Below are 12,420 nucleotides of genomic sequence, written 5' to 3'. Positions count from 1 at the left end.
GATAAATCCACAGAGAGACTTTAAATCTGTTTGCTGAACAACTTCTTGTTCTTGTTGTTTTTTCGTCAGCCTATAGAGTAGAGGACTGGAATGACAGAGTGAATGAGTATTAAGAAATGATTGGCCTGTATATGTGGTGAAGGGGGCACGGGATTTGGAAGGAAAACTGCAATATAAAAGTGTCAAAGCATAGATGCTTGCAGAGAGATAGAGTGAGTGTGCCTTCTGTCTCTTTGAAGGGACATGCGAAAGAAGAACAACAGACCCACAGTCCTCAGGTGGGAGAAGCACGGAAGAGTATTCACCCCAAAATGAATATACTCACACCATCTCAAAGCTTCGGTTAGTGATATGATGCTTTGCAGGATGAAGGATTTGCCATGTACGGTGCATAGATGTGCACAGTTGGGGAGGCGCTTACCAGAATATCAAAAGCACACTCTTTAGAAGTGTCCTTACAGCCGAAATGCCAGGCACTCTTTTGGGGTTATGAGGCCTAGAAAAACCATCCCAAGAGACCATATAACATGTGCTGCAACGGGGCAATGAAATCATGGGGAGACCATCTCCCAAGAATCCTAACACATGTTCCTTGTTTCCCGTCTCAATACCATTACCTGCCTGAAAGCTGAACCCCAAGTCCTCCCCTCCCCCTTTGCCCCTAGCCTTTAGTGATACCGCCGCTCGAAAGAAAGGGCGCAATAAACAAGAATATATGTAGCACTCCCGAAAAACACAAGCTGCATCATTCTGCGTCTCCTACCACCCCTGTAATAATGCACCCCAACACCCCTTTTGACACTGCACCCCCAAATTTGACCCCCCCCCCTCCCTTCCCACTACCACCAACCTGGAGATTGGAGGGGAGCATAAAAATGATGGTTCCATCACCAAAACCCCCTCCTTTGTAATCACCCTGTTTGTGTGCTGGGAGGGGGAGCACTCTGCCAGCATGGGCTTTGCAGCCCTATGCTTCCTCTCCTGTACCACCTCTTGCGCACCTGCCTAGACTCCTCCTCGACCTCTTCTTCTCCTGCATCACTGCCACTACGATACCACCTACTCTTGCTCTCTCCCCCTGCTCCATCTACGTCCCCCTTTCTCCTCTAGGTCCTACCAGCCACCTCTGCTATCCCTCTCTCTCAGCCTTCCCTTCTTGCTCCTCCCCCCCATTCTCCTCTAAGTCCCATCAACCCCCCTCCTAGGCTCCGCCTATTCCCCCTCTTTCTGCACCTCTCTTAGCCTGCCCTTCTTGCTCCGCCCCCACCTCATGTGCTCCCTCTATTCCCGCCCTTTGACACAGCCTGCACCTATCATTGCTCTCTCTGCATGTACGCACATACACACTTACAGCCACTTTACAATCCACCATTCACAAGTCCAGCTATGCTCTATACACACATACATATTACTTACCAATTTAGCAGCCATCTCCGACTTACCTCTGCTTTGCCGCCATCAGTCACCTGGTGCCGAGCCCGGGATTCTAACCCTGGTTGTCTGGGTGGAAGTCAGGAACTTACTCACTGGACCACACGGGCTTCCATATCTGTAGCATGTCAAATCTTCCCTATATCATGGATATGAAGTGTCCTTTACAGTGGAAGCCATAAGGAATGACATCACAACCTTTATGTTGGTGATAGGGTCTGTGGCACAGTCAAAGCCCCTCAAGGAGCTATAGCTCAGTGGCAAGATCAAGTGCCTTTGGTGCAGCAGGCTAGCCCTGTATAGGGGTTTGAATCCAGCCAACGCCTTTAAAGTACTTTTAGGTGGAAAAAAATACAACATTTTATTTTTTTCATTTAGAAAGATTATTTTGACTTCAAAATTACAGGAATAATGTAAGTATTTTATTTTTTGCATTATAAGCCCAAATTTAGAAATCTTGCCCCCCACCTTATCTCCCCCTCCTTTTGCTCAAGTAGGTAAAATAGGAGCAAAGCCTTGTATTCATTGATCAATGTATTCGTTTTTTCCTCAAATTGGGGAACAGAAAGAAGGCCTTGTGCTTTGCTTTGCTTTGCCTTGCAGCCAGGCCAGGCCTTTGGGACTGGGAATTTATACATCCCATTCTTAGTCTGCAGCTTTTACCATGAGCCCACGAACGCCCAGGTTCTGTATAGAGGATTACTGCAGGTAATTCTGGACCCTGCTAAATGAGGGTGGGGTCCTTATCTGTAGGCATTCGTAGGGAAAAATCCTTAGCCTAAGACAGTTTGGCAACTTTAAAAATCTGCTGAAGACCATATGTTGAAGGTCGTATCACACCATCATAGAGGAAGCTCGGCAAAGTAATCATGGGAGAACATTATTTGCATAGGACAGCCCCTTTCTCAACCCTATTATTATGCTGCAGTTGCCATGTAGCATTACTAGAGGGCAGCAGCATGAAGATAAATCCACAGAGGGACTTTAAATCTGTTTGCTGAACAACTTCTTGTTCTTGTTGTTTTTTCATCAGCCTATAGAGTAGAGGACTGGAATGACAGAGTGAATGAGTATTAAGGAATGATTGGCCTGTATATGTGGTGAAGGGGGCACGGGATTTGGAAGGAAAACTGCAATATAAAAGTGTCAAAGCATAGATGCTTGCAGAGAGATAGAGTGAGTGTGCCTTCTGTGTCTTTGAAGGGACATGCGAAAGAAGAACAACAGACCCACAGTCCTCAGGTGGGAGAAGCACGGAAGAGTATTCACCCCAAAATGAATATACTCACACCATCTCAAAGCTTCGGTTAGTGATATGATGCTTTGCAGGATGAAGGATTTGTCATGTACGGTGCATAGATGTACACAGTTGGGGAGGTGCTTACCAGAATATCAAAAGCACACTCTTTAGAAGTGTCCTTACAGCTGAAATGCCAGGCACTCTTTTGGGGTTATGAGGCCTAGAAAAACCATCCCAAGAGACCATATAACATGTGCTGCAACGGGGCAATGAAATCATGGGGAGACCATCTCCAAAGAATCCTAACACATGTTCCTTGTTTCCCGTCTGAATAACATTACCTGCCTGAAAGCTGAACCCCAAGTCCTCCCCTCCCCCTTTGCCCCTAGCCTTTAGTGATACCGCCGCTCGAAAGAAAGGGCGCAATAAACAAGAATATATGTAGCACTCCCGAAAAACACAAGCTGCATCATTCTGCGTCTCCTACCACCCCTGTAATAATGCACCCCAACACCCCTTTTGACACTGCACCCCCAAATTTGCCCCCTCCCCCCCTCCCTTCCCACTACCACCAACCTGGAGATTGGAGGGGAGCATAAAAATGATGGTTCCATCACCAAAACCCCCTCCTTTGTAATCACCCTGTTTGTGTGCTGGGAGGGGGAGCACTCTGCCAGCATGGGCTTTGCAGCCCTATGCTTCCTCTCCTGTACCACCTCTTGCACACTGGCCTAGACTCCTCCTCGACCTCTTCTTCTCCTGCATCACTGCCACTACGATACCACCTACTCTTGCTGTCTCTCCCTGCTCCATCTACGTCCCCCTTTCTCCTCTAGGTCCTACCAGCCACCTCTGCTATCCCTCTCTCTCAGCCTTCCCTTCTTGATCCTCCCACCCATTCTCCTCTAAGTCCCATCAACCCCCCTCCTCTCCTCCTAGGCTCTGCCTACTCCCCCTCTTTCTGCACCTCTCTTAGCCTGCCCTTCTTGCTCCGCCCCCACCTCATGTGCTCCCTCTATTCCCGCCCTTTGACACAGCCCGCACCTATCCTTGCTCTCTCTGCATGTACGCACATACACACTTACAGCCACTTTACAATCCACCATTCAGAAGTCCAGCTATGCTCTATACACACATACATATTACTTACCAATTTAGCAGCCATCTCCGACTTACCTCTGCTTTGCCGCCATCAGTCACCTGGTGCCGAGCCCGGGATTCTAACCCTGGTTGTCTGGGTGGAAGTCAGGAACTTACCCACTGGACCACACGGGCTTCCATATCTGTAGCATGTCAAATCTTCCCTATATCATGGATATTAAGTGTCTTTTACAGTGGAAGCCATAAGGAATGACATCACAACCTTTATGTTGGTGATAGGGTCTGTGGCACAGTCAAAACCCATGAAGGAGCTATAGCTCAGTGGCAAGATCAAGTTCCTTTGGTGCAGCAGGCTAACCCTGTATAGGGGTTGGAATCCAGCCAATGCCTTTAAAGTACTTTTAGGTGGAAAAAAATACAACATTTTATTTTTTTCATTTAGAAAGATTATTTTGACTTCAAAATTACAGGAATAATGTAAGTATTTTATTTTTTGCATTATAAGCCCAAATTTAGAAATCTTGCCCCCCACCTTATCTCCCCCTCCTTTTGCTCAAGTAGGTAAAATAGGAGCAAAGCCTTATATTCATTGATCAATGTATTCATTTTTTCCTCAAATTGGGGAACAGAAAGAAGGCCTTGTGCTTTGCTTTGCTTTGCAGCCAAGCCAGGCCTTTGGGCCTGGGAATTTAAAAATCCCATACTTAGTCTGCAGCTTTTACCATAAACCCACGAACGCCCAGGTTCTGTATAGAGGATTACTGCAGGTAATTCTGGACCCTGCTAAATGAGGGTGGGGTCCTTATCTGTAGGCATTCGTAGGGAAAAATCCTTAGCGTAAGACAGTTTGGCAACTTTAAAAATCTGCTGAAGACCATATGTTGAAGGTCGTATCACACCATCATAGAGGAAGCTCGGCAAAGTAATCATGGGAGAACATTATTTGCATAGGACAGCCCTTTTCTCAACCCTATTATTATGCTGCAGTTGCCATGTAGCATTACTAGAGGGCAGCAGCATGAAGATAAATCCACAGAGAGACTTTAAATCTGTTTGCTGAACAACTTCTTGTTCTTGTTGTTTTTTCATCAGCCTATAGAGTAGAGGACTGGAATGACAGAGTGAATGAGTATTAAGGAATGATTGGCCTGTATATGTGGTGAAGGGGGCGCGGGATTTGGAAGGAAAACTGCAATATAAAAGTGTCAAAGCATAGATGCTTGCAGAGAGATAGAGTGAGTGTGCCTTCTGTGTCTTTGAAGGGACATGCGAAAGAAGAACAACAGACCCACAGTCCTCAGGTGGGAGAAGCACGGAAGAGTATTCACCCCAAAATGAATATACTCACACCATCTCAAAGCTTCGGTTAGTGATATGATGCTTTGCAGGATGAAGGATTTGCCATGTACGGTGCATAGATGTGCACAGTTGGGGAGGCGCTTACCAGAATATCAAAAGCACACTCTTTGGAAGTATCCTTACAGCCGAAATGCCAGGCACTCTTTTCGGGTTATGAGGCCTAGAAAAACCATCCCAAGAGACCATATAACATGTGCTGCAACGGGGGAATGAAATCATGGGGAGACCATCTCCAAAGAATCCTAACACATGTTCCTTGTTTCCCGTCTCAATACCATTACCTGCCTGAAAGCTGAACCCCAAGTCCTCCCCTCCCCCTTTGCCCCTAGCCTTTAGTGATACCGCCGCTCGAAAGAAAGGGCGCAATAAACAAGAATATATGTAGCACTCCCGAAAAACACAAGCTGCATCATTCTGCGTCTCCTACCACCCCTGTAATAATGCACCCCAACACCCCTTTTGACACTGCACCCCCAAATTTGCCCCCCCCCCCTCCCTTCCCACTACCACCAACCTGGAGATTGGAGGGGAGCATAAAAATGATGGTTTCATCACCAAAACCCCCTCCTTTGTAATCACCCTGTTTTTGTGCTGGGAGGGGGAGCACTCTGCCAGCATGGGCTTTGTAGCCCTATGCTTCCTCTCCTGTATCACCTCTTGCACACTGGCCTAGACTCCTCCTCGACCTCTTCTTCTCCTGCATCACTGCCACTACGATACCACCTACTCTTGCTGTCTCCCCCTGCTCCATCTACGTCCCCCTTTCTCCTCTAGGTCCTACCAGCCACCTCTGCTATCCCTCTCTCTCAGCCTTCCCTTCTTGATCCTCCCCCCCATTCTCCTCTAAGTCCCATCAACCCCCCTCCTCTCCTCCTAGGCTCCGCCTACTCCCCCTCTTTCTGCACCTCTCTTAGCCTGCCCTTCTTGCTCCGCCCCTACCTCATGTGCTCCCTCTATTCCCGCCCTTTGACTCAGCCTGCACCTATCCTTGCTCTCTCTGCATGTACGCACATACACACTTATAGCCACTTTACAATCCACCATTCAGAAGTCCAGCTATGCTCTATACACACATACATATTACTTACCAATTTAGCAGCCATCTCCGACTTACCTCTGCTTTGCCGCCATCAGTCACCTGGTGCCGATCCCGGGATTCTAACCCTGGTTGTCTGGGTGGAAGTCAGGAACTTACCCACTGGACCACACGGGCTTCCATATCTCTAGCATGTCAAATCTTCCCTATATCATGGATATGAAGTGTCCTTTACAGTGGAAGCCATAAGGAATGACATCACAACCTTTATGTTGGTGATAGGGTCTGTGGCACAGTCAAAATCCATCAAGGAGCTGTAGCTCAGTGGCAAGATCAAGTGCCTTTGGTGCAGCAGGCTAGCCCTGTATAGGGGTTCGAATCCAGCCAACGGCTTTAAAGTACTTTTTGGTGGAAAAAAATACAACATTTTATTTTTTTCATTTAGAAAGATTATTTTGACTTCAAAATTACAGGAATAATGTAAGTATTTTATTTTTTTGCATTATAAGCCCAAATTTAGAAATCTTGCCCCCCACCTTATCTCCCCCTCCTTTTGCTCAAGTAGGTAAAATAGGAGCAAAGCCTTGTATTCATTGATCAATGTATTCGTTTTTTCCTCAACTTGGGGAACAGAAATAAGGCCTTGTGATTTGCTTTGCTTTGCTTTGCTTTGCTTTGCTTTGCAGCCAAGCCAGGCCTGGCTAGGCCAGGCCTTTGGGACTGGGAATTTAAACATCCCATTCTTAGTCTGCAGCTTTTACCATGAGCCCACGAGAACCCAGGTTCTGTATAGAGGATTACTGCAGGTAATTCTGGACCCTGCTAAATGAGGGTGGGGTCCTTATCTGTAGGCATTCGTAGGGAAAAATCCTTAGCCTAAGACAGTTTGGCAACTTTAAAAATCTGCTGAAGACCATATGTTGAAGGTCGTATCACACCATCATAGAGGAAGCTCGGCAAAGTAATCATGGGAGAACATTATTTGCATAGGACAGCCCCTTTCTCAACCCTATTATTATGCTGCAGTTGCCATGTAGCGTTACTAGAGGGCAGCAGCATGAAGATAAATCCACAGAGGGACTTTAAATCTGTTTGCTGAACAACTTCTTGTTCTTGTTGTTTTTTCATCAGCCTATAGAGTAGAGGACTGGAATGACAGAGTGAATGAGTATTAAGGAATGATTGGCCTGTATATGTGGTGAAGGGGGCACGGGATTTGGAAGGAAAACTGCAATATAAAAGTGTCAAAGCATAGATGCTTGCAGAGAGATAGAGTGAGTGTGCCTTCTGTGTCTTTGAAGGGACATGCGAAAGAAGAACAACAGACCCACAGTCCTCAGGTGGGAGAAGCACGGAAGAGTATTCACCCCAAAATGAATATACTCACACCATCTCAAAGCTTCGGTTAGTGATATGATGCTTTGCAGGATGAAGGATTTGCCATGTACGGTGCATAGATGTGCACAGTTGGGGAGGCGCTTACCAGAATATCAAAAGCACACTCTTTGGAAGTGTCCTTACAGCCGAAATGCCAGGCACTCTTTTCGGGTTATGAGGCCTAGAAAAACCATCCCAAGAGACCATATAACATGTGCTGCAACGGGGCAATGAAATCATGGGGAGACCATCTCCAAAGAATCCTAACACATGTTCCTTGTTTCCCGTCTCAATACCATTACCTGCCTGAAAGCTGAACCCCAAGTCCTCCCCTCCCCCTTTGCCCCTAGCCTTTAGTGATACCGCCGCTCGAAAGAAAGGGCGCAATAAACAAGAATATATGTAGCACTCCCGAAAAACACAAGCTGCATCATTCTGCGTCTCCTACCACCCCTGTAATAATGCACCCCAACACCCCTTTTGACACTGCACCCCCAAATTTGCCCCCCCCCTCCCTTCCCACTACCACCAACCTGGAGATTGGAGGGGAGCATAAAAATGATGGTTTCATCACCAAAACCCCCTCCTTTGTAATCACCCTGTTTTTGTGCTGGGAGGGGGAGCACTCTGCCAGCATGGGCTTTGTAGCCCTATGCTTCCTCTCCTGTATCACCTCTTGCACACTGGCCTAGACTCCTCCTCGACCTCTTCTTCTCCTGCATCACTGCCACTACGATACCACCTACTCTTGCTGTCTCCCCCTACGTCCCCCTTTCTCCTCTAGGTCCTACCAGCCACCTCTGCTATCCCTCTCTCTCAGCCTTCCCTTCTTGATCCTCCCCCCCATTCTCCTCTAAGTCCCATCAACCCCCCTCCTCTCCTCCTAGGCTCCGCCTACTCCCCCTCTTTCTGCACCTCTCTTAGCCTGCCCTTCTTGCTCCGCCCCTACCTCATGTGCTCCCTCTATTCCCGCCCTTTGACTCAGCCTGCACCTATCCTTGCTCTCTCTGCATGTACGCACATACACACTTACAGCCACTTTACAATCCACCATTCAGAAGTCCAGCTATGCTCTATACACACATACATATTACTTACCAATTTAGCAGCCATCTCCGACTTACCTCTGCTTTGCCGCCATCAGTCACCTGGTGCCGAGCCCGGGATTCTAACCCTGGTTGTCTGGGTGGAAGTCAGGAACTTACCCACTGGACCACACGGGCTTCCATATCTCTAGCATGTCAAATCTTCCCTATATCATGGATATGAAGTGTCCTTTACAGTGGAAGCCATAAGGAATGACATCACAACCTTTATGTTGGTGATATGATCTGTGGCACAACCAAAACCCATCAAGGAGCTATAGCTCAGTGGCAAGATCAAGTGCCTTTGGTGCAGCAGGCTAGCCCTGTATAGGGGTTCGAATCCAACCAACGCCTTTAAAGTACTTTTAGGTGGAAAAAAATACAACATTTTATTTTTTTCATTTAGAAAGATTATTTTGACTTCAAAATTACAGGAATAATGTAAGTATTTTATTTTTTGCATTATAAGCCCAAATTTAGAAATCTTGCCCCCCACCTTATCTCCCCCTCCTTTTGCTCAAGTAGGTAAAATAGGAGCAAAGCCTTGTATTCATTGATCAATGTATTTGTTTTTTTCTCAAATTGGGGAACAGAAAGAAGGCCTTGTGCTTTACTTTACTTTGCTTTGCTTTGCTTTGCAGCCAGGCCAGGCCTTTGGGACTGGGAATTTAAACATCCCATTCTTAGTCTGCAGCTTTTACCATGAGCCCACGAACGCCCAGGTTCTGTATAGAGGATTACTGCAGGTAATTCTGGACCCTGCTAAATGAGGGTGGGGTCCTTATCTGTAGGCATTCATAGGGAAAAATCCTTAGCCTAAGACAGTTTGGCAACTTTAAAAATCTGCTGAAGACCATATGTTGAAGGTCGTATCACACCATCATAGAGGAAGCTCGGCAAAGTAATCATGGGAGAACATTATTTGCATAGGACAGCCCCTTTCTCAACCCTATTATTATGCTGCAGTTGCCATGTAGCATTACTAGAGGGCAGCAGCATGAAGATAAATCCACAGAGAGACTTTAAATCTGTTTGCTGAACAACTTCTTGTTCTTGTTGTTTTTTCATCAGCCTATAGAGTAGAGGACTGGAATGACAGAGTGAATGAGTATTAAGGAATGATTGGCCTGTATATGTGGTGAAGGGGGCGCGGGATTTGGAAGGAAAACTGCAATATTAAAGTGTCAAAGCATAGATGCTTGCAGAGAGATAGAGTGAGTGTGCCTTCTGTCTCTTTGAAGGGACATGCGAAAGAAGAACAACAGACCTCAGGTGGGAGAAGCACGGAAGAGTATTCACCCCAAAATGAATATACTCACACCATCTCAAAGCTTCGGTTAGTGATATGATGCTTTGCAGGATGAAGGATTTGCCATGTACGGTGCATAGATGTGCACAGTTGGGGAGGCGCTTACCAGAATATCAAAAGCAGACTCTTTAGAAGTGTCCTTACAGCCGAAATGCCAGGCACTCTTTTGGGGTTATGAGGCCTAGAAAAACCATCCCAAGAGACCATATAACATGTGCTGCAACGGGGCGATGAAATCATGGGGAGACCATCTCCCAAGAATCCTAACACATGTTCCTTGTTTCCCGTCTCAATACCATTACCTGCCTGAAAGCTGAACCCCAAGTCCTCCCCTCCCCCTTTGCCCCTAGCCTTTAGTGATACCGCCGCTCGAAAGAGAGGGCGCAATAAACAAGAATATATGTAGCACTCCCGAAAACACAAGCTGCATCATTCTGCGTCTCCTACCACCCCTGTAATAATGCACCCCAACACCCCTTTTGACACTGCACCCACAAATTTCCCCCCCCCCCCCCTCCCTTCCCACTACCACCAACCTGGAGATTGGAGGGGAGCATAAAAATGATGGTTCCATCACCAAAACCCCCTCCTTTGTAATCACCCTCTTTGTGTGCTGGGAGGGGGAGCACTCTGCCAGCATGGGCTTTTCAGCCCTATGCTTCCTCTCCTGTACCACCTCTTGCGCACTGGCCTAGACTGCTCCTCGACCTCTTCTTCTCCTGCATCACTGCCACTACGATACCACCTACTCTTGCTCTCTCCCCCTGCTCCATCTACGTCCCCCTTTCTCCTCTAGGTCCTACCAGCCACCTCTGCTATCCCTCTCTCTCAGCCTTCCCTTCTTGCTCCTCCCCCCCATTCTCCTCTAAGTCCCATCAACCCCCCTCCTTTCCTCCTAGGCTCCGCCTACTCCCCCTGTTTCTGCACCTCTCTTAGCCTGCCCTTTTTGCTCCGCCCCCACCTCATGTGCTCCCTCTATTCCCGCCCTTTGACATAGTCTGCACCTTTCCTTGCTCTCTCTGCATGTACGCACATACACACTTACAGCCACTTTACAATCCACCATTCACAAGTCCAGCTATGCTCTATACACACATACATATTACTTACCAATTTAGCAGCCATCTCCGACTTACCTCTGCTTTGCCGCCATCAGTCACCTGGTGCCGAGCCCCGGATTCGAACCCTGGTTGTCTGGGTGGAAGTCAGGAACTTACCCACTGGATCACACAGGCTTCCATATCTGTAGCATGTCAAATCTTCCCTGTATCATGGATATGAAGTGTCCTTTACAGTGGAAGCCATAAGGAATGACATCACAACCTTTATGTTGGTGATAGGGTCTGTGGCACATTCAAAACCCATCAAGGAGCTATAGCTCAGTGGCAAGATCAAGTGCCTTTGGTGCAGCAGGCTAACCCTGTATAGGGGTTCGAATCCATCCAACGCCTTTAAAGTACTTTTAGGTGGAAAAAATACAACATTTTATTTTTTTCATTTGAAAGATTATTTTGACTTCAAAATTACAGGAATAATGTAAGTATTTTATTTTTTGCATTATAAGCCCAAATTTAGAAATCTTGCCCCCCACCTTATCTCCCCCTCCTTTTGCTCAAGTAGGTAAAATAGGAGCAAAGCCTTGTATTCATTGATCAATGTATTGGTTTTTTCCTCAAATTGGGGAACAGAAATAAGGCCTTGTGCTTTGCTTTGCTTTGCTTTGCTTTGCTTTGCTTTGCTTTGCTTTGCAGCCAGGCCAGGCCTTTGGGACTGGGAATTTAAACATCCCATTCTTAGTCTCCAGCTTTTACCATGAGCCAACGAACGCCCAGGTTCTGTATAGAGGATTACTGCAGGTAATTCTGGACCCTGCTAAATGAAGGTGGGGTCCTTATCTGTAGGCATTCGTAGGGAAAAATCCTTAGCCTAAGACAGTTTGGCAACTTTAAAAATCTGCTGAAGACCATATGTTGAAGGTCGTATCACACCATCCTAGAGGAAGCTCGGCAAAGTAATCATGGGAGAACATTATTTGCATAGGACAGCCCCTTTCTCAACCCTATTATTATGCTGCAGTTGCCATGTAGCATTACTAGAGGGCAGCAGCATGAAGATAAATCCACAGAGAGACTTTAAATCTGTTTGCTGAACAACTTCTTGTTCTTGTTGTTTTTTCGTCAGCCTATAGAGTAGAGGACTGGAATGACAGAGTGAATGAGTATTAAGAAATGATTGGCCTGTATATGTGGTGAAGGGGGCACGGGATTTGGAAGGAAAACTGCAATATAAAAGTGTCAAAGCATAGATGCTTGCAGAGAGATAGAGTGAGTGTGCCTTCTGTCTCTTTGAAGGGACATGCGAAAGAAGAACAACAGACCCACAGTCCTCAGGTGGGAGAAGCACGGAAGAGTATTCACCCCAAAATGAATATACTCACACCATCTCAAAGCTTCGGTTAGTGATATGATGCTTTGCAGGATGA

This window comes from Pleurodeles waltl, chromosome 2_2 (assembly GCF_031143425.1).
Source record: "Pleurodeles waltl isolate 20211129_DDA chromosome 2_2, aPleWal1.hap1.20221129, whole genome shotgun sequence".
NCBI classification, from domain to species: Eukaryota; Metazoa; Chordata; class Amphibia; order Caudata; family Salamandridae; genus Pleurodeles; species Pleurodeles waltl.
The sequence above is the reverse complement of the archived record's forward strand: the minus strand, read 5'-3'. Positions refer to the sequence as shown.